The 27,812-nt window shown below is 44.2% G+C and overlaps 1 protein-coding gene across 1 annotated transcript in view; it reads left to right on the forward strand.

Moving 5' to 3' along the window:
• THSD7B (thrombospondin type 1 domain containing 7B) overlaps positions 1–27,812 on the forward strand; it is a 1,279,053-nt gene that overhangs the window by 44,568 nt on the left and 1,206,673 nt on the right. Inside the window, exons 3-4 of the mRNA XM_063631314.1 lie at positions 11,934–11,989; positions 15,839–15,944. The gene's annotated coding sequence lies outside the window, so the exon portion shown is untranslated. The remainder of the gene's footprint in view (positions 1–11,933; positions 11,990–15,838; positions 15,945–27,812) is intronic.

Below are 27,812 nucleotides of genomic sequence, written 5' to 3' on the forward strand. Positions count from 1 at the left end.
GAGAAAGAAGGGTGTCCCAGCCCTGAGCAGGGGTGGGGTGGGTGTGGACAGGAGGGCAGGGAGAGAGAGACAGCGAGTGAGAGCACAAATTCACCTTTTCTCTGCCTTTTTGTTCTATCCAGGCCCTCAGCCAATTGGATGGTGCCCACCATGTTGAGGGTGGATCTTCTCCACTCAGTCTACCAACTTATATGCCAGTCTTCTCAGGAAACACCCTCATTGTCATGCCCAGAAATACTTTACCAGTTATCTAGATATATCTTAATCCAGTTGAGCTGACACCTAAAATTAACCATTTCAAGTGTCAATTCTGTCCCAGGCATTATTTTACATGCTAGGAAGACCGCAGTAATCCAATCCTACAAAAATCCCCGTGCTCCTGGGCTTATGTTCTATTGGAGTTGCAAAGTTACTAAAAGGAAATGTGGCATGTATTAGGTTGCCATGGCTGAAATAACAAAGTATTACAGGCTGTAGCTTAAGCAACAGACATGTATTGTCTCACAGTCCTGGAGGCTTGAAGTCCAAGATCAAGGTGGCAGCAGGATTGGTATGTTTTGAGGCCTCTCTCCTTGGCTTGTAGAAGGCCATCTTCTACTTATGTCTTCACATGATTTTCCTTTGTTCATGTCTGTGCCCAAGTTTTCTCTTATAAGGACACCAGTCATATTGAATTAGGGCTCACTCTAATGACCATTTTCACTTAATTACCTCTTTAAAGACCCTATCTCTAAATACAGCCATATTCTGAGGTACCGGAGGGTTAGGACTTCAACATACGAATTTTGAGAGAGACATAACTCAGTCATGACATGGCACAAATTAAAAAATGGTTTTGATGCATAATGATTAACCATATTTAAAGCATAGAAGTTTTTGTATTGATTTTCCAAGTTGGGAAAATTGTCCACTGACAATTGTGTATGGCACACATAGGCTTGGTAGGAAGACTGGCCTTGGCCAGCAGAATGGTTTAGGATTGTGTATGGAGTAGCTTTTTTCTCATGAAACTTCCCAGGCCACATAGTGATTGAAGCAATGGCCTGGACTTGATTAATATCATAGTCGAAGCATCATATTTTAGATGTTTAGATGGGCCTGTTTAGACTGTATTAAGTCATATATATATATATATGTATATATACGTATATAATATGTATATATATATATATATGTAGCCTAGCTTGCCAGAAATCAGTAAATTTATTTTCATAAGCAACGGCTCAGGGAAGAACTGCAGCCATTCCACAGAAGTGCATTAAAGCCATTTGTTTCTTTTTTTGCTTGTAATCACCTCCTATTTTCCTAATGGGATTGGAGTGTGTGTGATTCCTGCTGTTTTATATACTTTTCTTGCCACGTGGCTCATTGGTTTATTTTTTTGTTTATGCTTTTGTGGTTTTACTGAACAAATGATTTTCTGTGACATAATGAGTTTCTGGGCCTTGACATGCTGAGCATAAATCCACCAAATCTGCAACTCCTTGCTCAGGAAGATTCAGCTTGGCTTCTGAAATAAGACAAAGGTGCTGAAATAGTTGGTTAAGTACATAGGAGAAAGTCTCATGGTCCTCCAGAGGCTTTAACCCAACAGATGCCTGGACTGACTTGTGGTGTGTGAACTTGGTCCATCTGTCAAGTAGGAAAAACCATCCGTCTGCCAATCTAACAACAGGGGCTTCTTTCAGGGGCACGGGGAGACTAATTTGTTAGTGAAGGGCTTTTCAGGGCACTGAGTAATGAACAGGGGAGTATCAGTGAAGCACTCCGTGGGGTTGCAAAGGCTGTGTCAGTTTTTTGCCATAGGAACTGGTTGAAAAATGAAGGATTTAGATAAATCAGGGGAAGCAGGTGGGTTGATTCTAGAAGCAGGATTAGGAAGAGAAGTTTTCTTTTGTGATTTCTGTGTTCTTTTTATTGTCTTGAAAGTCTTTATTGGAACTTTGTCTCTATTCATTGATTGATTCCCTCATTTCTGTATTTATTCATTTATTGAACATCTGTTAGATACCAGGAATTGAGCTAATATGTAGGCCCTTCTTCCAAAAAGCCTGTGTTAGTCCAGGACTTCTGGAAGCAGACACCAAGACAGGATTAAATGTGCAAAGATTTTATTAGTGAAACTGCTTCACCCTCTCAGGCTCTCAGGCTAGACACCCTAAGCATTTTCTACTCATCTTTCTTTTTCACTCAAAAATCCCTCCTCTCCCCTCAGTGAGCCACAAGCTCCTATCATTCTGTGTCTTCCCAATTTCTCCTTTCTCTTCCCTTGAACACTCCAAGTTCAAGGTTTTCTTATCCCTTGCCTGGATGATTACAGTGGCTTTATAACTGGTTTCTCTGCCTCTAACAGCTTGTCTCTTAGGTTCACCCTCCACAACTGGGGTTATCTTTCTCAACAACAGTTATAGTCATGCCTCTACCCTGTTGGAGTCTTATCAGTGGCTTCCTGCTGGCTACAGTTTGGATTCTTTGGCTTGGAGGTTGCATCATTCCCCAGCTGGCCCCATCTCCATCTTCCACCACACCTCTTCACAAACTCTATGCTGTTGTCAGTTGGAGCATGCACGGCTTTTTGCATCTTCGTGCCTTGGATCATGTGATTTCTTTAACCTGTCAATCTCTTCCCTGCCTTCCTTGCCTCTCGAAATACCGTGTTACCCAACAGGCTTCAGTTCAAGGTCCACCATCATTGTGAAGTCTTGGTATCTAGTCAGTATAAACTGTGCTTCCTTACTATAAATTGTAGCTCTTCTTTATATACTGCTGTACAATTGGTGTTCACATTTTCTCTTTCTTTCTAGACTGCAAGCTGTTGAGTACATCAATTGCCATCTTTTATTTGTCTTTGTGTGTAGCCTCATGATTAGCATAATTCTGTATTATGCTATGTAAACATATTATGTATACATAATTCTATATTATGCTATGAATACATGTATGAGCACATGTATTCGTTCCTCAGGAAGGGTTTACTGGGTGAAGGGACTATCATCAGACAACTCCATTTCACCCCTGGGAGGCCCCACCATCTACCTTAAGCACAGCATGTTCGGAATTGAGCTCCTGAGTTCTGCCCACCTCAAAACTGGCTCCCCTCCCCAGCTCCCTAGTTCTGTCAACTGCTGTTGAGTCACTGCAGCCCAGAGGCTCCACCATCCTTAATTTGTCTCTCCTTTCTGCCATAACACTTGTTAATTCCAAGGCCTTGCACATTTCACCTAAGATATGATAAATATGTGGCCCTTTCTCTCTGATGAACCTTGCCCTTATCATTTCATCTCAGCTTTTATTTATTTGTTTATTTATTTATTTAGATGGAGTCTCACTCTGCACTCTAGTCTCTCTCAGGCTGGAGTGCAGTGGTTCGTTTTCGGCTCACTGCAACCTCTGCCTCCCTGGTTCAAGCGATTCTCCTGCCTCAGCCTCCTGAATAGCTGGAACTACTGGCGTGTGCCACCACGCCCAGCTAATTTTTGTATTTTTAGTAGAGACGGGGTTTCACCATGTTGGCCAGGCTGGTCTCCATCTCTTGACCTTGTGATCCTCCTGCCTCGGCCTCCCAAAGTGCCGAGATCACAGGCATGAGCCACTGCGCCTTGTTCATCTCAGCCTTTTTTAGTAGTGTTTTAAGTAGTCTCACCTGGTTCCATTTCATAGCCATGGTTTAGAGTAGGCGTATGCTGAACCAGTCTAGAGCAAAGAACATAGAACAAAGCTCTCTGAGGACCAAGAACCAGGTCTACATTTCAGTGAGCACAGGCAGGGCCTCACTATCAAAAAATGGTTTTTATAACTTTATTTCCGTGAAAACAATACATGTTCACTTTAGATAATTTACAAAATACCAATAGGAAAAAAGAAGCATACAAAAATGACATACAATTTCACCACTATACATTTTGGTATATCCCCCCACACCCTTTCTTTCATAGCATGTATGTGCGTGTCTTGTGATGTATGTGTATGAGTGTGTGCCTGCGAATGTGCATGTGCTACCATGGGTTGCATCTGGCTTCAAGTGACAGAAAACCCAACTACAGTGTCTTAAGCAAATAGAAGTTAATTCTCATCTAACAAGAGATCTGAAGAGAGTGAGAGTTGGCAGGTTTAGTGGCTCATCACGTCAGTGCTGAATTCTCTGCAGTTCCCTTGCCATTTACTCAAGAGCTGAAGATGGGGGCTGCAGTTCTAGCCATTGTAGCTGCATTAGCTTCAAGAAGAAGGCAGAAAGACAGCATCTGCAGACTTGTCTCTCTTTCATTGGTCAGAAGTCTGTCATAGGACCAGTCTTAGTTGCAAGTGAGGCTGTGAAATGAACATTTAGCTTTTATACCTTTACTGTACAGCAGACAAGAGGCCTGAAATTGGTGCTGGCTGTATTGAACTACAATATCTGCCACATGGACAATGCTGCATTTAATACCCTTCTTGCTAAATATTTTTGTATAGTCTGGATTGTAGAATTATCATAGGATAAATTCTAGACATGATTCTTTTTTTTTTTTTTTTTGAGACGGAGTCTCACTGTTGCCCTGGCTGGAGTGCAGTGGCACTATCTTGGCTCACTGCAACCTCCGCCTCACGGGTTCAAGTGATTCTCCTACCTCAGCCTCCCAAGTAGCTGAAATTACAGGCGCCCACCACCGCCACGCCTGGCTGATTTTTGTATTTTTAGTAGAGAGGGGTTTCATCATGTTGGCCAGGCTGGTCTTGAACTCCTGACCTCAAGTGATCCACCCGTCTCGGCCTTCCAAAGTGTTGAGATTATAGGCGTGAGCCACTGCACCCGGCCTTAGACATGAATTTGTGGGTCAAAAGATGTATGACATTTAAAAAAAGCTTTAAAGAATTAGTTTTGGACTGTGTTGATAGCAATAGTGAATCATGGTTTTTATTGCATGTCAAACAAACTTGACTTTGGGGATATAACCAAATATATCTCATTGCCCTTTTAAATTTCACCGGGTAGGCTGGGGTGGGGAGTGAATTTCTCTTGCCTATGATAAAAATTTGGGCAGGTCTGTGGCTTTTCTGCTCACTCTTAGGCAGCAAACCAATAGTTATACTAATTGCAAACACAGTTCAGAAAATAGAATCTCCAGACCTCAACAATAATCAAATCTCTGAATATAATTAGCATGAGATTTTGTGCCTCCTGTGGCTGGACCCCCACTGTGGCTGACCCTTTGTAAGAGCAGAGCCATGTCCTTCTTGCTTCGTCTGCTCTTCTCTCTGTACCGGATAACTGCTGTTCCCAATCACTGGGGGAGGAAGATGGGGAGGGAGGAGGGGAAGGAGGGACAGCAAATCTCCTTGCTGAACTGCCATCTGTGTCGTACTCCCAGGCCTGGCAGATATTTTGAGCTGACTCTCACTTACGCGGATGTGAATATGGGGGGCTGCAGTTCTAGCCATTGTAGCTGCATCAACTTCGAGAAGTAATTTTATTGATTGATTAATTGATTGATTGAGACAGAGTCTCGCTCTGTCGCCAGACTTGAGTGCAGTAGCTTGATCTTGGCTCACTGCAACCTCTGCCTCCCTGGTTCAAGCGATTCTCCTGCCTCAGCCTCCCAAGTAGCTGGGACTACCGGCGTGCACCACCTCGCCCAGCTAATTTTTGTTTTTAGTAGAGACAGGGTTTCACTATGTTGGCCAGGCTGGTCTTGAACTCCTGACCTGGAGTTTGCTGGAAACCCCTCTGCCTGGGAAGCCCACTGACACTACCTTGATACAGGATGTGCAATTCCTTCCCGCCATGCTGCCCTCATCCCTGTTCTCTGACATTCCTCCACACAGCATCTCACACTCTCCACATGCTCCTGGGCAGCCTTTGGGCAGGATTTAAAATGGCTCCAGGCTAGCTTTCCCTCAGGGTCTGCATCCTGTCCCAGTAAACCCTAGAGGTTCAGACCAAGCCCAGCTGTGTGCTCTTTCCAGCTGCCACAAGCCAAATGCAGCGGCTGCCTGCTCAGTTTTCTGTCCAGGGCACAGTGTTCCCTCACCACAGGGATGCTCTTCATGGTCTTTGAATGGATCAACAGAAGCACCTTCTCCAGAAAGCAAGTCCTGCTTCCTCTGCATGGAAGGGTTAGGGTGGGACTCCCAGCATCATGATAGTTCTCTTCAAAGCAACTGCTTCACACATTTCCCCTTCCTCCACTCTCAGAATTTTATATTCCCAAAGCAAATAAAGGCCACTGAGTAAGGGGCTCAAGAGCTACAAAACTGGTTCTCAACCATTTCCTGAAAATTCTGTATTGGAGGCTGTTCCATATTCACTTTGCTATCAGATATCTGTGATATTGGCATTTCGGTTGGAGCAAACAGGAAGAATTTCAGAGTAGCATCTTCTTCCAGAGGAATGCAAGGCTATAGACATGAGGAACCCCTGCTAGGGATGGAATGCTTGTGTACCCCCAAACTCATGTGTTGAAACCTAATCCTCAAGGGGATGGTGTTAAGTGGTGAGGCTTTTGGGAGGTGTTTAGGTCATAAGCGCAGAGCCCTCATGAATGAAATGACTGCTCTTATAAAAGAGACCCAAAAGTGTTCCCTTGTCCACCACATGGGGACACAATGAGAAGACAGTCATCCAAAAACCAGGACATGGTCTTTCACCAGACACTGAATCTAGTGGTGCCTTGATCTTGGACTTCTCAGCCTCTAGAACTGTAAGAAATAAATGTTTGTTACTCATAAGGCACCCATTCTTTTTTTTTTTTTTTTGAGATGGAGTCTTGCTCTTTTGCCCAGACTGGAGTGCAGTGGCGCAATCTCGGCTCACTGCAAGCTCTGCCTTTCCTGGGTTCATGCCATTCTCCTGCCTCAGCCTCCCGAGTAGCTGGGAGTACAGGTGCCCACCACCATGCCCGGCTAATTTTTTGTATTTTTAGCAGAGACGGGGTTTCACCGTGTTAGCCAGGGTGATCTCAATCTCCTGACTTTGTGAACCACCTGCCTCGGCCTCTCAAAGTGCTGGGATTACAGGCATAAGCCACCATGCCCGGCACACCCATTCTTTTGGTATTCTATTATAGCAGCCTGAATGAAATAAGATACCCCCGCCCCCCTCAAGTCTTCTCTAAAGCTCAGACCAAGAAGGTTCCCACTCTCCCTGGAATTGAAAAAATAAAAAGCCAGCAATTGTCCTGGTGGTAATAAGTATGTGTAATGATTTACTTAATCCAAATGGCAGTGAGAACTGAAATCCAGCTCATACAAGAGGTTAGGCAAATCCTTGCTAAGGAGGATAATGCTGCAAACTGTCGTTGTCTATTCAAACGTCACAGGAAGTGCCTTATGGAAGAGGCAACTGGAATTACTGTGTTCTTTCAGGGAATAGAGTGTGATGGCTTCTTACACTTATGGTTGTCCAAATGCAAATGCAGCAGCTGCCTGCATAGCCTCGTGTTGGAGGGTGTGCTGAAAGCCCAGGAGTGGATTTCTGCATCATAAAGGAAGGTGTGATTTGGCCAGAAGATCAGTGGCCCTGCCTTATGGCAGTTCAGCAGCTCCTGCAAAGTTTCTACTGTTCAGTTTGGGGAACTTCCTCCAACTTGCACAGAATGCTGCCTGCAGGACTCTGGCTGGCTTTCTGCCAGAAACCTGGAGCAAGGGGTCTGCCTTTGGGGTAGAGGGCTGAAGTGGTCTCTCTGCGTGTGAGCTCATATCCTGTTCATTCCCAGGAATCCTGACATGTTCTCCCTCTATCCACACAGCCTAACCATTTTCCAAGTCTTCGGCTCAATTCCCCCTCCTCCATTAAGCCCTCCTTGATCACTGCCTGGAAGCCCTCTCCCCTTGAGGTCACACAGCAGCATTGTTATTTACTTCTTTCATTGTTGCTGTGGCCCTTGAGTAAGGGCATCTCTGCTGTTACCTTATGTGCCTTCTGGGAGGAGCTGGAGGTGCCCATGTGATAGATAAGAGCCCTGGGGGGCTCTGATTAGAAATCAGTTGGAAGCTGGGACCCTCTGCTGTGGGATTCAGTTTGTTAGATATTTGAGCCCTACCCAGCTTGGAGTTTACAGATTCTTTTTTCTTTCTTTCTTTTTTTAACCTACCACAGGTGTTAACTGAGCACGGACTGTGTGCTGGGCTCAGGGATAGGCCCTGAGCCACATTGGGAAGAGTGGTAGTACTTGTTCCTCCAAGAACCCAGTGTTGAGGGAATCTTGCCATATGTGTGTGTAATGAAGTGGAGAATTTCATCCATTCCATTCCAGGGGGCACTTTCTGGCAAGATGAGAATTCAGAGGCTCACACTGAGCTGTCCTTCCCTAAGAGGTGAGGCCAGGAGGTTCTCTTATCAGAAGCAAGGGTACTGGAGCAGAGAGGCTAGTGTGCATGGGAGTGAATAGTATAGCGGAGAGGGAGGATGAGAGAAAGAGGGATTTTTGGCAGGTGCTGTGGGTGGGAAGCTTTGAGGAGAGGAACAGATATCCAAAGAGGATTTTTATGAGGGTTTTCTGTGGCTTGTGTGGTATAATCCCCAGTTCCCCCAGGCAGTGTCCTTTAAGGAAATTGTGGTAGATTTGGGGACTTGCAAGTACAGGCTGGGCTCAGAGAGCTCCACAGTGGTGATGGGTGGTGAGGTTGATCAGATGGCCCGGGCTGCTCACCTCTCTGCTGGTTTCCGTATTGCAGCCTGTATTTCCAGTATTACCTTTTGGTTAGAATGTGCTTTTAGCAAAATTTATGCATCCTAAATGATTTTATTTCACTATTTAATCTTTTTAATATGTTCCATTAGCTAATATTATTTACTTTTGCCTTTTTATCTGTAGTTTTTATTGTATTATTTGTCTTTTATGATGTGATCTTAGTGTTTATTTTATTTTGGCTCTCTTACAGTTCTAACATTTTAAGTGCACTGTTCAACTCATCAAATTTATTTTCCAGCATTTTTTGATTTTGTTGGTTTTCATTCCAGCGTGTTTTAAGCTAATGTTTACTTATAGCTTTTTACTTTTTACTCCTTTGCAAAACTGTTTTTATCCTTTTAGCTTATTTCATCTTGTTACTGTCACAGAGAGCTATGCTGATGTCTTGTCTCTTGGTCCTGCCTTTTTATTCTTCCACAGTCCCTGGCAAAGCAGGTGGCCCTAAATCTTTGCGGAGAGAGTGATTGAATGCACGATTCATTCATGTCGAAGTCAGTCACTGAGTTCTGGCCATTTCACCTTCTGAGTGTTTTAGCTCCGTCCCTTCATCTGCTCTGCCACTGGGTTGGTATAAGCACCGCCATTCCTCACCTGTGGCCCTACCGAGGCCCCCTAATGGCTCCTGTCTTCTCTCTTCTTTCTCCCAATTTAGTCTGCATCCTGCAGCACAGTGATATTTTTTAAATGTGGAAAAAAATACCCAAATACTCTCCCATTAGTTTTTGGCTACTAAATTAGGATATTTAACATTGAAAAAAAAGTATGAATTTAATAGGACTTCTTCAGATCTTATTTTTTTAATAATTCATGTGATTAAAAATATATCTACTATGAAAAGTTTAAACTTACACAAAAATAGAATGAATAATATCATGAACCCTCACATACCCATCACTGGTCTTCATTATCAACAGTTCATCATTTTGAAAAATCAGTCTCCCTTTTGGTTTTTATATTTTGCTTGAGTAACATGTTTTTATATTTTGCAATACCCAGACATCATGTCATTTCAATGCCTTCGTTCTTAAACACAAAACTGAACTTGTCACTGGCCTGCCTAAAACCTCTCAATGTCCCTCCAAAGTCACGAGATCAGGTATCAGTACCATTGCCTGCATCTCCCAACATTGGCTTCACAGCAGCCTGGTCTACCTCTTCTTATCTCTCCCACACCCAGGCCATGGAACACTTTGCTTCTCACACTGCCATCCGCTCTCTGTCTGCAGCCTTTGCACTTGCGGATATCTTTGCCTGGAGTGTTCTATCTCTCCCATCCCTCCCCATCCCTGTGCACCTAGATCTGGGCATCAAGGCGCTGGGCTCTGGGAAGCCACCCTGACTCCCCTTCTCTGACTCCTCTCCCTCCTACCTAGTCCCCCTATAACACCCTGGACTCTCCTGCCATAGAACTTATTATGCTTCTGCGATTACTTGTTTACATATTTATTTCCCATCTAGGCTCTGAACTCCTTGAGGGCAGGATGTTCATTTCTCCCCAACTTTTAATTATGGGAAATAATAAATGGAGGGGCAGCTGATAGTGTCCTCAGGGTTGTTCTGGCTGCCTGGGATTGGGATGCTCCAGTTTCGCTTTGTTACTCATTCACTGAGCATCTCACCATTCATTGTCATTCACATATCACCATTCACTGTGCTGAGCTCGGGACAAGTTTGGTGAGAAGGGAGGGTGAGACAGATGCATCCTTGGGCATGCATCCCTGCTTTCCTTTCAGGTAGGGGACTTTCTGAGGTGTGAGGGGCCTCTGCAGATCCCATTATGTGGGGCTACTCTGTGCCAGTGCCTTGTCCTGGAACCTGGGAATTGGGGTGCATGGGTGGGGTCTGCACATGCAGGAGGTGACGGGCAGAGACACAGCCTGGCTCTTCCTACAAGATGTTCAGGGCTGGCCTCTGGAAGTCAGTCGGCAAGTCTGACAAATAGCTCTTGGGTCTCTGTGGAATTGCTTTTTGTTAGAGGCATAATCGTTGGACCACTTGCTGTTTTAGCCTTTGTGTAAGAACAGAGTGTGTTCCTTCAGCGGGGCTGCATCTTATCCATTCGCCTTGCACATATTTATATCTGGATGGATTCGGTGAGGCCAGTAAATGGTCTCTCTGCTTTCCCAAGATAGGACAGATTTTTACACCCACATATAATCTCTTTTCTGAGAATATTGTCCAAAAACTAGGTCATCTATTGTAAAGGAAATTAGATGGTAATTAAATTTAGCTGGAAGTTACAGTATTGGTGGTTTCATTTTAGAGAGAGTGTGCTTCCCTAATTACTTTATTGCTACAGTTATACTGCTTGGTTTTTATTTTTTGAGGGTGGCATGGAGTGGTGTTGGAAAAGGTTGTATTTAGTAAGTTAGATGATGAATTCTGGACTTGAATTTTTAGTTTGCAGAGTCCCACGTCCACGGGCAAGTTTCCTTTCCTTTGTGCCCTTTTCAGATCTACCTGACGGAAGTCAGCTCTACTCCCTGCGCAGTCATTCAGCTCAGCCTCCTCGGGATATCTTTTGACAAGAGAGCCATATAGACAGACGAGACTAGGCCAGCAAAAGGCAGCTGATTTCAGTGGGTTTTCCTGTATGCGGTCCCTGGTTACAGCTGGATGGGACCTAAATGATCTCGCACTGTGTCCCTCCTTTCTCATTTTCCCATCAGAAAGGGCACAAAGACAGAAGCCCGGCAGAAGGCCAGCTCGCTAGTGGAGCAGCAGAGCTCCTGGGAGAACACAGGTCAGATGACGCCACATTCAGTGACCTGTCGTTTGCCACCTTTGATGGGTGGCCCTGAGGTCAGGGAAGCTGGGAAGAGTTGGCCCAGCTGGAATTTGGCGTCATCATGCCCACAGGAAATGCTGAGTGACAGGACAACCTTGGAACAGGCTAGCAGGCCCTTGGTATGTGGGTTACATGACTTCTTCACTTTCTCTTAGCGCTGAGATTCACAGAGATCACTTGACCCCGGGGAGCAGGCCAGGCCATGAACGGGTACAGGTCTGTGGCCTGTTAGGAACTAGGCCATATAGCAGGAGGTGAGCAGCAGATGAGTGAAAGAAACTTCATCTGTATTTACAGCCACTCCCCATTGCTCACTTTAGCGCCTGAGCTCCACTTCTTTTCAGATCAGCAATGGCATCAGATTGTTATAGAAGCATAAACCTTGTTGTGAATTGTGCATGTGAAGGATCTAGGTTGCACGCTCCTTATAAGAATCTAATGCCTGATGATCTGTCACTGTCTCCCATCACCCCTAGATGAGACCATCTAGATGGAGGAAAACAAGCTGAGGGCTCTCGCTGACTACATTGTGGTGAGTTGTATAATTATTTCATTATATATTACAATGTAATAATAATAGAAATAAAGTGCACAATAAATGCAATGTGATTGAATCATCCCAAACCATCACCCCCAATGCCCAGACCATGGAAAAACTGTCTTCCATGAAACTAGTCTCTGGTGCCAAAAAGGTTGGGGCCATTAATCATGATGATACATAAGAATTTAGCTGGGTACAGTGGCTCAGCCCTGTAATTCCAGCACTTTGGGAGGCCAAGGCAGGCAGATCGCCTGAGGTCAGGAGTTTGAGACCAGCCTGACCAACATGGTAACACCCCGTCTCTACCAAAAATACAAAAATTAGTCAGGCGTGGTGGCGGGCACCTGTAATCCCAGCTACTTGGGAGGCTGAGGCAGGAGAATTGCTTGAACCTGGGAGGCAGAGGCTGCAGTGGGCCGAGATTGTGCCACTGCACTCCAGCCTGGGTGACAAAAGCAAAACTCCATCTCAAAAAAAAAAAAAAAGAATTTAAATAAACATAGACGTTTCTATGAGATGCCCAGCACAATGACTCTATTTATTAATTCCTTTGCTTAATAATTCACTGGATAAACATTTTCCTAAACATCCATTCTGTGCCAGGCACTGGGGAGAAGAAGGTACATAAGGCATGGTACTTTTTTTTTTTTTTTTTGAGATGGAGTTTCACTTTTTTACCCAGGCTGGAGTGCAGTGGTGTGATCTCGGCTCATTGCAACCTCCACACCCCCACCTGCCTCCCACCCACCCACACTCCCGGTTAAAGCAATTCTCCTGCCTCAGCCTCCCAAGTAGCTGGGATTATAGACACCCACCACCATGCCTGGCTAATTTTTGTATTTTTAGTAGAGACAAGGCTTCGCCATGTTGTCCAGGGTGGTCTTGAACTCCTGACCCCAGGTAATCCACCTGCCTTGGCCTCCCAAAGTGCTAGGATTGCAGGCGTGAGCCAACGCACCTGGCCTGGTCCTTGCCTTTAAAGAGTTCCCTGGCTAGTGACACACAAGCATGGCATGGCCATCCAGGCGGGTATGCTAAAGGACAGCACTATGTGCCCTCAGGCTGCAGGTCAGTGGTTAAAGGGTGGAGGAATGATCTCACTTGGAGCCATTAGAGAAGGTCTTGGGGGCTGTGCTTGAGCTGGGCTTTGGTAGGTAAGTGGGGTTCAGCAGATGCAGGTGGGGGCAGCAAGAGAAGAGAACATGAAACAGCATGGCTCACTCTGACTTGGGTGACTAGCTACAATGTTGTCTGGACTGGGACACTCTTGAGGGTAAAGGGCAGTGTCAGTAATAACACGGGGCACTGGTTGTGTACTGAGGCTGCTCCTGGCAAGTAGGCTTTATGGATATTCTTAGTGGAATCCTCCTACCAGAAACACGGGTGTATTAGAGGCTGGGAGTGGGTGGGGGTGTCAGAGAGACCTGGAGAATCTGCATTTTAACAAGCATACCAGGTGATTCTGAGGCAGACAGTTCATGGACTGTGTGTCTCTGTGTGTGTACACACACACACACGCACACACAGTGTTAAATTAGAAGCTCATTTAAGTTTACTTTTAAAACTTTTCAGTATGAAAATCTTTCAAAAGACATAAAAAGAGAGCAGAATCAAGACCCCATAACTGCTCATTCAGCTTCAGCAATTAGCAACACATTTTCCTAATCTTGTTTCATCTGCTTATCCTGGTACTCTTTTTTTTTTAAATACTGGAGTATTTTAAAGCAATTTTTAGACATGATTTTACCCATATCCAATATAGACTGTTTTTTTTTTTGTTGTTGTTGTTTTTTTTTTTTTTACTCTGTCTCTGTCGCCCAGGCTGGAGTGTAGTGGCGCGACCTCGGCTCACTGCAACCTCCACCTCAGGTTCAAGTGGTTCTCCTGCCTTGGCCTCCCAAGTAGCTGGAATTACAGGCACGTGCCACCATGCCCAGCTAATTTTTGTGTTTTTAGTAGAGATGGGGCTTCACCATGTTGGCCAGGCTGGTTTCGAACTCCTGACCTCAAGTGATCTGCCTGCCTCGGCCTCCCAAAGTGCTGGAATTACAGATGTCAATATGGACTTTTTTTTTTTTAAAAACATAATCACTATTTATCACACCTAACAAAATTAACAATGATTCTTCACACCCTCCACTACCCCATCATTGTTCAAATTCCCCTAATTGTCTCAAATGTCTCTTTGGAGTTGTTTTGTTAAGATCTAAAAATATGCACATGCTGAATTTGGTTGTTAAAGTTCTTAAGTCTCTTTTAAGAATCTTTTTCTTTTCTTTTTTTTTTGAGACGGAGTCTCGCTCTGTCGCCCAGGCTGTAGTGTAGTGGCGCAATCTCGGCTCACTGCAAGCTCCGCCTCCCGGGTTCATGCCATTCTCCTGCCTCAGCCTCTTGGAGTAGCTGGGACTACAGGTGCCCACCACCACGCCCGGCTAATTTTTTGTATTTTTAGTAGAGATGGGGTTTCACCGTGGTCTCGATCTCCTGACCTCATGATCCGCCCGCCTCGGCCTCCCAAAGTGCTGGGATTACAAGCGTGAGCCACTGCGCCCGGCCAAGAATCTTTTTCTCTCCTGTGCTGTTTATTGAAGAAATGGATCATGTGTCCTGTACAGTTTCATGGATCACACTGGTCTGATCTTTCTTGTCTAGATTACTAGCTCTATTTTGGAGGATTCTGTGGTGGCTTTGGGTAGTCCTTTGCAAAGGCTCCTGACTATCATGAGAGAGGACATCAGCCACGTGGTTAACATGATTCTAAGAAAACAAATGGTTTTAATAAGTGACAGTTGTGCTACAGATTTGATGATGTGAAAGAGAGTTCTTGCTTTCAAGGAGTGAGAAATCTAACTGCGGCAGCCAAAGTGCAGTCAAAAATTCTGGATGCTGAGTCTTATACACCCAGGTGCGGAGCGGGGAGGCATCTGGGAATGTATATCATTTTTCCACCTTTATATGTTTTTTACTTTTTGATTCTGTCATGACTTTTTAAACCATGATAAATATTTAAACAATACAGAGCTGAATAATTGCAGTGTTGACAATTTCCCTCTAGCCTCTTCTAATCTCAATTTGGGAGGTCATCAATATCAATAACTTGGTGTATGTCTGTCCATACCCTTGAGCTGAATCTTGCTGAATCTTGTAAGTGGAGAGGGCCTTCTCCAGGTGGCCAAGGCAGCCAAGGGCCTTTCCTGGGAGGAGGTTTCTAGCTAAGGAGGATTCCCTTCACCCTGGAGCACTGGAGACCCCCTGAAGGATGAGCTGGAGAGAGGTGTGCTTGGATTTATGCTAGGACTTACATGGCCACAGCGTGGTCCAAGGAGACAAAGAGCCCATGAGCCAGGCTGACAGCTGTGGGAATGGAGAGAGGGACACACATGGCAAAAGGGGTTAGGAGTATCTTTTTCTCAGAGATACTCTCTTCCCCACTATGAGAAAAATCGCATTTGCTGGCCTCTACTTCCACTTCACTCACTACTAACCAAGTGTGTCCGTTATGTTTGCTCATGCAGCCCTCAGATGGGCTGGCAGCAGCTGCTTACAAGCATGGCTTTCAGCAGGGTTCTGCAGTGGAGGCTGAGCCCAGCAGGATGCATGGCCATGAACTCCTGACTAATGAGCACAGGAGGGGAGCAGCAGCCTGTGTGCTGTTCCTGCCTGGATACCATGAAGAGTGATGGCTAGAAGGACCCAGGTTCCTTGGGATGCTGCAAGAGCTGAGAATAGCAGTATTAGGGATAAAAGCATAAGCTTTGGAGTTGGAAATATCTGAGTTCAAACCCTGGCTTTACCAACTATGTGATCTTAAACATGTGACTAAACTCTCCTGATCTCCAGGTTTTGCATCTGTGAAGTGGGATTGGTGAGACCTGCCTTATCGGGCCCCTGGGATAATGAAATGAGAGAATACACACAAAGCACTTGGCATGGTGGATGGCACACGGTGAGTGAGGTGGTTCTTGTTATACTGAGACATTAATTTATGCACACCTCCCAAAGTGGTGAAGCAGAATGGCCCTGGGGCAAGTCTGCTCTTATTGAAGGCAAGTGGGCAGCTAGGCATGGTTCCTGACTAATGCTACCTCTCTGAGCTTCTTTATCAGGTTGTGGCCCTCCTTTCTTACCCCCAAGGCTGGCTGTGGCTCTGCGTTTTACTTTCTGCCCCGCCGTGCGATCTTTGATGTGTGCTTTAATGAGATTTCACCCAGGCATGGCCTGGCTGAGAGGCTTGCATTTCATATTTGTCTGCCTGTCAATCCATCAGGCCCCAGAGCGATGGGCACCCACCATGTCTCATGTAGCCCTGGGCTTGCTATGATCCATGCCTTGGTGCCCAAAGGGACACTGTATTTATAGCATCATGCCTGTTTGTCTCCTGCCTTAACCTTGAAATGGTGGCTTTAACTGATTTTTGTTAACCTTGCCTGGGGAACAAACTGCCGATTCTTATGATTCCTTTCTCACCCTGTTCCATTTCTCTGCAAATGGAGCCTCTTTATCTCTAGGGAAGAACTTTATCATCTCCATTCACTCACACCCTGATTGGAAACACTGCCTGTGGGGGTGGCAGGCTATCTGGAAGTAGAATATGCCAGAGATTCCTGGGTCTGTTTTTCCTGAAGCAATTGCTTGTGCATGGAATTGAGGAGATGAGGAAATGCTAAGTAGCCATCTTTTCCCTTGGGGTGGAGTGGTGTCAGCTTTGTTAATATTAAATCATTTTTATGCAGCTTCTTGCTTGGCATCTTTTGGAGTTCAGCATCTCTTTGTGGTTCCAGAATTCTGGGATATTAAATTAGGTCCCTTGTTGGCCTTGCCCACTTAGATGCAAAAGTTTTCTGGGACAATGTTTGGGGGCTGGAATGTAGCTAAAGGGGTAGCTGGAGAGCATGGACAGCACATTCTCTAGCGGCCCCTTTCTTATAATTACTTTTAAAATGTATTGACGTGATGGTTGTTAAGACTGTGTTGAAAACATCTTTGGGGAGCCACATGAAATAAGCAATTGAAACATCAGTGGGAAGATGGGCAGATGAAGAAAGACGGAAGCCTTTGGGGCACAGTATATTGAAGTGCTGGTTTTCCCCACCAACCCAGGATGCAGGCATGGCTCATGATCTCTGCCCACAGGTTTGTGGGTACCTGTTTTTGACAGTGGTCTTTATCCATGTGTTTTTGTAAACATTAGGACACAGTAAGCTTTTCTTTTGTATTTTCTTTAACAGCAACTTGATTTACACCTGACATTTTGTATTATCCTCATGTGCTAGAGTATATTCAGTAGAGAAGGAGAGGTGGGCACAGGAGGCGGGAGGGGTGGGAGATATAGCTTTCAGTATTGATAGTATTCTGTGGTGATCTATGCATATGGGCCACCAAGCTTTGGGATAATGAGTTAACTAATGTCTATTGATTAAGAAGAGAGTATTCACTGTCAGCCACACACTGTGATCAGAAAAAGCAACCTCTAACCCCAGCCCAAGTCAATGACACTAATTTCTTCCTCTTGCAGGTGAGCTTTCCCTTGGCTGTGGGTCCTGGTGGTTGTAGTCAATCAGTCAGGATGGGGTAGGTTACGCTGTGGTAACAAACAACTTCCAAATTTCTGTACCTTAAAATAACGAAGGTTTGTTTCTTGCACTTGTTCACACTGTGTGCCCTTTGCAGGTCACAGGAGTAGCTCTGCTTTTACTGGAATTACTCAGGGCCCCAAGCTGACTGAGTAGCCACCACCTAGAAAGTTGCTGATATAGGTGCAAAAAGCCAAACCCTATGAACTATTTAATGAGATTTATTCTGAGCCATTATGAGAGATCATGGCCCGGGGTACAATCTCAAGAGGTCCTGAGAAAATGTGCCTGTGGTTGTCAGGTAACATCTTGGTTTTATACATTTTAGGGAGACAGAAGTTACAGGCAATGACATAAATCAATACATGTAAGGTATATATAGGTTTGGCCCAGAAAGGTGAAACATCTCGAAGCAGGGTAGGACTTACAGGTCATAGGTATATTTAAAGGATTTTGGTTGGCAATTGATTGAAAGAGTTAAGATTTGTCTAAAGGGTTGAAATCAGTAGAAAGAAATGCTTGAGTTAAGATAAGGGGGGATATGGAAGTCAAGGTTCTTTTTATGTAGACAAAGCCCCTAAGTAGCAGACTTCCAGAGAGAATAGATGGTAAATATCTCTCTTTTTACCTTATGAGGCGTCAGACTTTTAGCTAAATCCCTCCTGGAGCCAGAAAAGACCTAGAAAAAGAACGAGATTCCCCATAGTTGCAAATTTCTCCCACAAGAGAGGGCTTTGCAGGGCTACTTCAAAATTTGTTAAAGAAATATATTTGGGGATAAAATATTTTTATTGTTTTCAAGGCTTGCTATCATGTGATGCTATACCAGTCAGGTTGAAATATAATATATTTTATTGCTATAAGGAGTCTGTTTTGTCAGTCTTAGGATCTCTATTTTAACCTTAATGCTGGTCAGTTGTGCCAAACTCCAAAAGGCAGGGGTATACCGAGATGTGTCTGACTTCCCTTTTTGTCATGGGCAGGAATTCAGCCTTCGAGGCCTCTCTTGGTCCAGAGAGGGTCCGTTCAGTCAGCTGGGGGACTCAGGATTTTATTTTTGGCTTACATTGGTCACTGTGCCGGGGGAAACAGTTCTGGAGGGACTTACACTGGTAACTAAATGTTTTAGCTTAGAGGTGAAGGGGATCTGAATATGCCACCCCCAAAAGGCTACTTTGGCCTAATAATTACTTTGATCTGAAGGCAATTAAGAAACAACAGACAGAGGAGGAACCCTCTCTCCTCCACCTTTCTTCCTGAAAGCAGGGCATACATTTTCCTTTGTGAAGGTGTTCCCCCTCCTCTCTCCCATACCAGGAAGAGGAGAACAACTCTTAATCACCAGAGATTTACCAACTCTTATCACTGGAGACTCACCAATGACTCTGCATAACCAACATTACTAACATAACCTTATCTTCCATTAGTTTCTTCATATATTTATCTTCACACAATTTATAACCCCTAGAAGCCCAGACACTTTTTCCTCTCTTGTCACTCTTTTACAATTTATTGTCCTTTGTTAACATGGTATATAAGCTTGCAAGCCTTTATTTCTTTTCTGTAAAGCTCTTGTGTGCTTAAATAAAATGTTTCTCTTGTTAATCTGTCTTTTGTCAGTTTAATTTCCAGGCCCCAGGCACAGAATTTAAGAGAACAGAGAAAAAGTTTTCTCCCTCTCCTACAGAAGTGACATCATGTCATCGACTAGAGCTAGTCACATGGCCACACCTTATGCCCAGAAATTAGACAGAAATATGTGTCAAACAGCATTCACGACTACCCCAGAGGACACTGGTTGCTCTTTTTTGCCCACTGATTGTAACCATCCAATGGGTTCACCTTGCCCACTGCTTAGAGAGAGCTAACTTATCAAGATAAGAATTGCAATAGAGAAAGAGTGATTCATGCAGAGCTGCCTGTGCAGGAGACTGGAGTTTTATTATTATTCAAATCAGTCTCCCCAAGCATTCAATGATCAGATTTTTTAAGGGTAATTTGGTGGGTGAAAGGGGTTAGCTAGTGAGTCAGAAGTGCTGATTGGTTGGGTTGGAGATGAAATCATAGGCAGTTGATGCTGTCGTCTAGCACTGAGTCAATTCATGTGTGGGGGCCAGAAGATCAGATGAGCCAGTTTTTCTGGGTGGTGCCACCCGATCCATCAAGTGCAGGGTCTGCAAAATATCTCAAGCGCTGGTTTTAGTTTTTACAAATAGTGTCGTTATCCCCAGGAGCAATTTGGGGAGGGTCAGAATCTTGTAGCCTCCAGCTGCATGACTCCTAAAGCATAATTTCTAATCTTCTGACTAATTTGTTAGTCCTACAAAGGCAGTCTAGTCACCAGGGAAGAAGGGGTTTGTTTTGGTAAAGGGCTGTTATACAGTCTTTGTTTTAAACTATAAACTACAAATTAAGTTCCTCCTGAAGTTAGTTTGGCCTATGCCCAGGAATGAACAAGCCACAGCTTGGAGGTTAGAAGCAAGATGGAGCTGGTTAGGTCAGATCTCTTTCACTGTCTCAGTTATATTAATAATTTTGCAATGGTGGTTTCATGATAATGCAATAGCAATCACATTTTACTAAGTATTTATTATATGTCAAGCACTATGTCAACCACTTGGTATAAATTGTCTTATTTGTCTTCCCAACAGCCCCATGAAGTAGATACTATTACCATTTTCCCTATTTTACAAAGGGGGAAATTAAACTGAGGCACACAGAGGCTAAGTAACTTACTCAAGGTCAGACAGCAAATGGTAGAAACTGGGTTCAAACTCTAGTATGTATATTCAGAGTACCAACTTCCTACCACCACAATTTGCTGCCTCTCTAACCTGAGTTGGAGCCATTAGAACTCTTAAAGATATTCTAAAAATATTGAACCTCGAGAGAAACATTGTTTAGCATCTTGGTATCTTCTCTCCTGGGAGCTCCTTAGTTTCTATGCAAATTTGCTGAATTTCTACCCAGAGGTCTTTAGCTTCAAATATCAAGTGGTAAGGGGAGTATGGTGGGTGCAGGGATGACAATTCTCAAGTCCAAAGGACATTTCATTTTGACAAAATGAAACAACAATAGCATATAACATTTATTAAAGGCTTACAATATGTTAGACATTATCAGTCTCCATTACATTTATTTAATCCTCATTACACTCCAGTGTGTATAGGTCCTATTTTTATGCCCATTTTACAAATGAGGTAACTGAGACACAGAGAAGTTAGGTAAGTGGGATAAGTTCACATGAATGATAAGCAGAGGAATCAGCACACCTTTTGGAAAGGTAGGAGATTAAAGAATGGTTGGATTTTATTTTCTTGCCAGCCCCTTACCATAGTATCAAATGATTTTTAGGAAGAGTATCAGCCCTTTCATTGGAATGTATTCCTTTATCTTCTAATTTAGAACTAGAGGCAGCAGCAAAATGGAAAAGGGGAAACGTGGAGACATGAAGAGAAATGGCCACTGAAAACTCAAAGTGGTGCTTCATAGAGGACACCTACTTTAGTGTTTAGAGACGGAGTGTTTGCATTTGGCATATCAGTTGTCAGTGAATGTTTAACAACCTGAAAATGTTGTGTTCTCTTAGGTATCTTAAATGGCTCCCATCCTATCTCATTTACTTCACTTTGCCATACCTGTTAAGAAAGGGCATACTTGGCAGTGCTCACTCACAACAGCCTTGCTGTCCAGTTCTCCTAAATTCTGATTTGGAGGCTTTGGCATCAATGAGGTTGTTTGTTTATTGAAACAATTTCAAAATTAAACAAAACTTCCAAGTACATTACAAATAACATCTTTTTCTGAACCACTTGAGAGTAAGTTGCTGAACAACAGCCTATGGCTCCTGAAGGCAGTATGCTTTTTTAAAAATAAATACAAATATTCTCCTTCATCAGTGTCTCTCAAATGGTCTCTGAATCAACAGCATTGGTGTCCCCTGATAACTTTTCAGAGGTACACATTTTTGGGTCTCACTGCAGACTTCCTGAATCAGAAACTCTGATATAGGGTCCAGCAATCTGCATCTTAACAAGTCATCTAGGTGATCTTGATGAACACTCAGGATTACACCCCAGGTATTTTGTAGAGTGTCCCATATTATCTCAATAGAACCATCAAAATCAGGAAATTAATACCAATGCATTACTACCTCTACTTCTCACAATGCATTTGCATTCTACCAATTTCCCCAATTTTCACATCCTTCATAGTAAAAGGATGACAGTCAGAGTTTCCCATTGCATTTGTTATGTCCCTTCAAAACCCTTTAGTTTGAAACAGTTCTTTAATCTTTTCTAGGTTTTCATAACCTTGACATCTTTGAAGGTGACAGGACAGTGATTTTGCAGCATGTCCCTCAATTTGCCTTTGTCTCATGTTTCCTCATGATCACATTCAGGTGATGCACTTCTGGCAGAAATATCATGAATGTGAAGCTGAGATCTTATTATATCCCATCAGGTGGTGCGTGATTTCAATTTCATGTCTCATTTCTTATGATGTTTACTTTGGTAACTTGATGAAGGTGAAGCCCATCAGGCTTCTCCACTGTGCAGCTGACATTTTCATTCTGTAATTAATAAGTATTTTGTGGTGAGAAATGTTGAGATTACGTAAATATACTCCTTATTAAACCTTCCATTTATTTATTTATTTGTCCATCCATCCACTCATTTATTTATTTGGGCATGGGACTCATGGATTTCTGTTTTATTAAATGGGTTGTAATCCATTACTATCATTATCACTATGTTCAAACTGTCTCAGATTGGGGTAGTGGAAGCCCTTTCAAACTCGCTTCTCTGTCCTTTTCACGTGTCGTCATTTGCTGAGCCCTCCCTTGCTTTCTGGTGCAAAAAGATATTCCAGGATCCTGTTATGTTTTCTCCCCTAGAATCGGCTATTTCCTAAGGAGCCCTAGTTTCATTTTGTTTCTTTTGTTTTGTTTTATGGCAGATGATATTTAGAAATCAAGATCTGGGCACTGGATGTTCTCATTGCTACTGGGGTGTTACTGCTTCCAGACCCACTCAGTGGACAGAGCTAGAGACTATATGTATGTGTGTGTACACGCAAACACACTTATATTTGCTTCAATATCAGCTATACATATTAAAGACTATGAGTTCACACTGCTATCTCCAATTCCAGTCTAATACCACAGAGTTTATTCTAGTTTTCTCTGTTTCTGTATTTGCAGCTTCCTGCTGTGATGGTGAGGAGATGATTCCCAATCTCTTTACTGTGTTATATATTTCATCAGCCTCCCAGTCTACACCACTCTCCCCTTACCATGGCTGCTCCACTCTGCATAGACACCCTCTCTTCCTGCTGGGTTCTGACACTGTGCTGCATCTGCCACTGCTCTGGTCTGCACAGATGTCTCACATCCCACTTGTGTGTCTTCTGATGCTCTGGCCCTCTGTCTGGCTGTTCTCTTCACTCCACTTGGGCTCTGACACCCCACACTGGACCTCTTTCCTACATAGATATCATTCTTACCCTGCTCAGACTCTGACGGTACGGGCTGGGCTGCCCCTCACATATACACAAGACCTACCTCCTCATGCAGCTAGGGCTCTGATTCTCTGCACCACCACCCTCCTGGCCCCACTAAGTCTCCAGAATCACGGGCTGGGCTGGGCCGCCACCCCTTCTCCTCCTTCCTCTTCCCCTTCCTCACTGCACGTGGGCTCTACAAAGCATCCAGCTATTCTCCGCTCTTTCCCCTCCTCACACCCTCACACACTCATGGGAATGCCCTCTGCACCCTGGGAAGGCTACAACGCTTCACTCTGGGGCTTTGCAAATTTCTCCCCCATCTGGGGCTTTTGGAGTGAATTCTTCAGGTCAGAATGGGAAGGGGGAAAAGGGAAAGAGAAAGAGGAAAATACAGAGAGGCTTCAATATACTTTTAAAATGGACTTCTTTATCCACAGTACCAGAAGAATTTAATTTTAGCATTTGTTTAGGAAGGGTACAAAATCACTCCCACTTTAACTCAAAGCTTATGAACCTTATACTCTCCTAAAATAATAATTTCATATCTATAGTGAGATAGATATATAGATAGAGATACATGTCAGGTTCCTAGAGACATTCCAAGTGTTTTTCTATGCTTACAGCTAATATGTTCACATGAAAATTAATATGGTAGGGTAGAAGCATTTTTCTTTATTTTTTCTTTTTCTTTCTTTCTTTTTTTTTGAGATAGGTTCTGGCTCTATTGCCCAGACTGGGTGGTAGTGGCGTGACTGCAACTGACTGCCGCCTTGACCTCCCAGGCTTAAGCGATCCTCCAACGTCAGCCTTCCAAGTAGGTGGGAACTCATGCACATGCCACCATGCTAGACTGCTTTGTAAAATTTGTTTGTAAAGACAAGGTCTCACTATGTTGCCCAGTCTGCTCTTAAACTCCTGAGCTCAAGTGATCCTCCTACCTCAGCCTCCCAAAGTATTAGGATTACAGGTATGAGCCACCACACCTGGTATGAGAATTCTTGAATTTAAAATCTGCACAGTGTTGCAATTCTTGTTTTTGTTGTTCGTGTCACAGTTGGATTATATCTGTTGTCTCTCTTCCTCACTAGACTCATTAATGTCTCTGATGCAGGTCTTCAGGGTTTTTCCCGTTCCCAGCACTCTGATCTGTGGGCTTGCACTTCAGAAACAGCAACTAAGGAAGCTGCTTGTAAAAGTGTTAGATGAAAGAGTCAGATACGAAGTTTGAAAGCAGGCTTGCAAAATGAATTTTCCTGTTTCCATAAACTACATCAGTCTGAATTGGGGAAGGAGAGGCACCTTTGAAGGAGGGAGTAGGGAGGAAAGAGTTGGAAACCCTCTAGGTTGGGCTGGTGGCTGGGAATGATGACAGGGACTTTCTGGGGAGAGTATCAGGGAATCGTGTAGGTCACTCAGCTGTCCTGCTTATTGCTGTCACCAACAGCCAGTGGTCAGCCTGTTAGCCATGAGTGTCTGGGTTGAAGTGACACTTGTCAGGGCAATGGAGAGCCCATTCAGCCTTTTTCCCTGTCCCAATCATAACTTGGGGATACAGACTGGGGAAAAGATAACCCCTGGTGGGCTGAGATGATGGTCTGAAGAGAAAGCTTGCCCTTAACAAAGATGGGGCTAAGCGGGGACTGGATAGAACCAGTGGGCAATTGCATCTTGGGCCAGTAGAGTGGTAAATGTGTACTTCCTGTTATATTATTGTTATTATAGTAGATGTATTTGCAAATTAAAATATTAGCACAGCACTCTCCCTGTGTTAGTCTGTTTTTTTGTGTCACTATAAAGAAATATCAAGCCAGGTGCTGCGGCTCACAACTGTAATCCCAGCATTTTGGGAGGCTGAGGTAGGAGGATCACTTGAGATTAAGAGTTCAAGAGCATCCTGGGGAACATAGCAAGGCCCTGTCTCTACAAAAAAATAAAAAATTAGCTGTGTGCAGTAGTGCATGCCTGTAGTCTCAGCTACTTGGGAGGCTGAGGTAGGAAGATCACTTGAGCCCCGGTGTTCTAAGGCTGCAGTGAGCTATGACCATGCCACTGCACTCTGGCCCAGGCAACAGAGTGAGATCCTGTCTCAAAAACAAAAACAAAGAAACACCTGAGACTGAGTAATTCATTTAAAAAAAGAGGTTTAATTGGTTCACAGTTCTGCAGGCTGGGCAAGCATGCTCTCCTGGCATCTGCTTGGCTTCTAGGGAGGCCTCAGAAACTTTTACTCATGGCTGGAGGTAAAGCAGAAGCAGATTCATCACATGATAAAAGTGAGAGCAAGAGAGAGAGGGGAAGTGCCACATACTTTTAAACAACCAGCTCTCCCATGAACTAAGAGAGTGAGAACTCACTCATCACCAAGGGGATGATGCTAAGCCATTCGTGAGAGGTCCACCCCCATGATCCAATTATCTCACACCAGGCCCCACCTACAACACTGGGATTCACATTTCAACATAAGATTTGGAGGGGACATATATTCAAACCACATCATTCTGTCCCTGACCCCACAAATCTCATTGCAAAGTATAATCATCCCTTCTCAATAGTCCCCTGAAGTCCTAACTCATTCCAGCATCAAGCCAAAGTCCAAAAGTTCCAACTGAGACTCACCTCCTTCCACCTATGAGCCTGTAAAATCAAAATAAGTCATTTACTCCCAAGATACAATGGTGGCATAGGCATTGAGTAAACAGTTTTATTCCAAAAGGGAGAACCTGGTCAAAAGAAAGGGATAATAGGCCCCATGCAAATCTGGAATCCAGTGGCATGGTCATTCAATCTTAAAGCTCCAAAATATTCCTTGAATTTATGTCCTGCATCCAGGGCACACTGGTCCAAGGGGTGGGATCCCAAGGCCTTGGGCAGCTCCACCTCTGTAGCTTTGCAGGTGCAGCCCATGTAGCTGTTCTCATGGGCTGAAGTTGAGTGTCGTGCCTTTTCCAGGCTCAGGATGCAAACTGCCAGTGGCTCTACCATTCTGGGGTCTGAAGGGCAGTGGCTCCTTTCCCACAGCTCCACTAGGCAGTGTTCCAGTGGGGACTCTGTGTAGGCCTCCAACCTCACATTTCCTTTCAGCACTACCCTAGTAGTTTCTCTGTGGGGGCTCTGCCCCTGTGGCAGTCTTCTGCCTGGGTACCCAGGCTTTCTCATACATCTGAGAAGGTGCCAAGCCTCCTTCACTCTTGCATATTGTGTGTCTGCAGGCTTAACACTACTGGAAGCCACCAAAACTTATGGGAGACTGCACTCTGTAAAGCAGCAGCTGGAGCTGTACCTGGGGCTCTTTGAGTCATGGCTGGAGCTGAAGTGGCTAGGATGTGGATAGCAGTATCCCAAGGCTGTGCAGGGCAGTACAGCCCTGGACCTGGCCCCTGAAACCATTGTTTCCTTCTAGGCCTCTGAACTGTGATGGAAAGGGCTGCCTCAAAGATCTCTGAAATGCCTTGGAGGCCTTTTCCTTGCTGTCTTGAATATTAGCACTTGGCTCTCTTTTAGTAATGACAATCTCTCTAACAAGTGGTTCCTCTGCAGCCTGCTTGAATTCTTTCTCTGTCACAGGGCCAGTCTGCAAATTTTCCAAACTTTTATGCTGTTTCTGTTTTAAATATAAGCTTCAACTTCAAGTCATTCCTTTGCTCCTGCATCTGATCATAGGCTGTTAGAAGCAGCTAGGTAACATCTTGAATGCTTTGCTGCTTAGAAATTTCTTCCACCAGATACCCAAGGCCATTACTCTTAAGTTCAAATTTCCACAGAGCCCTAGGACATGGACATAATGCAGCCAAACTGTTTGCTAGGGCATACATGGGTGACCTTTGCTCCAGTTCCCAGTAAGTTTCTTATTTCCATCTGAGACCTCATCAGTTTGATTTTCACTGTCCATATCTCAATCAGCATTTTGGCCACGACAATTTGACCAATCTATAAGAAGTTCCAGACTTTCACTCATCTTCCTGTCTTCTTCTTACAATTTTTTGAGACTGAGTCTTGCTCTATTGCCCAGCCTGGAGTGCTGTGGTGTGATGTCAGCTCACTGCAAACTCCGCATCCTGGATTCAAGTGATTCTCATGCCTCGGACTCCTGAATAGCTGAGATTACAGACGCCTGCCACTATGCCTGGTTAATTTTTGTATTTTTAGTGGAGATGGGGTTTCACCGTGTTGGCCAGGCTGGTCTTGAACTGTTGACATCAGGTGATCCACCCACCTTGGCCTCCTAAAGAGCTGGGATTACAGGCATGAGCCACCATGCCTGGACCTTCTTGTCTTCTTCTGAGCCCTCCAAACTCTTCCAACCTCTGCCTGCTACCCAATTTCAAAGGTGCTTCCACATTTTTAGATGTCTTTATAGCAATGCCCTATTCCTTGGTACCAACTTTCTGTGTTAGCCCATTTTTGTGTTGCTATAAAGAAATATCCAAGACTAGGAAATTTATAAATAAAGAGTTTAATTGATTCACAGTTCTGCAGCCTGTATAAGCATGGCACTGGCATCTGCTTGGCTTCTGGGGAGGCCTCAGGGAGCTTTTACTTACGGTGAAAGGTGGAGCAGGAGCAGGTATATCACATGGCAAGAGGGGAAGCAAGAGAGAGGGGAGAGGTGCTACATACTTGTAAATAACTAGATCTTGCATGAACTAACTGAGTGAGAACTCATCACCAAGGAGATGGCACTAAGTCATTCACGAGGGATTTGCCTTTAGGATCCACCTCCCGTTGGACCCCACGTC

Source organism: Symphalangus syndactylus, chromosome 22, assembly GCF_028878055.3.
Source record: "Symphalangus syndactylus isolate Jambi chromosome 22, NHGRI_mSymSyn1-v2.1_pri, whole genome shotgun sequence".
NCBI classification, from domain to species: Eukaryota; Metazoa; Chordata; class Mammalia; order Primates; family Hylobatidae; genus Symphalangus; species Symphalangus syndactylus.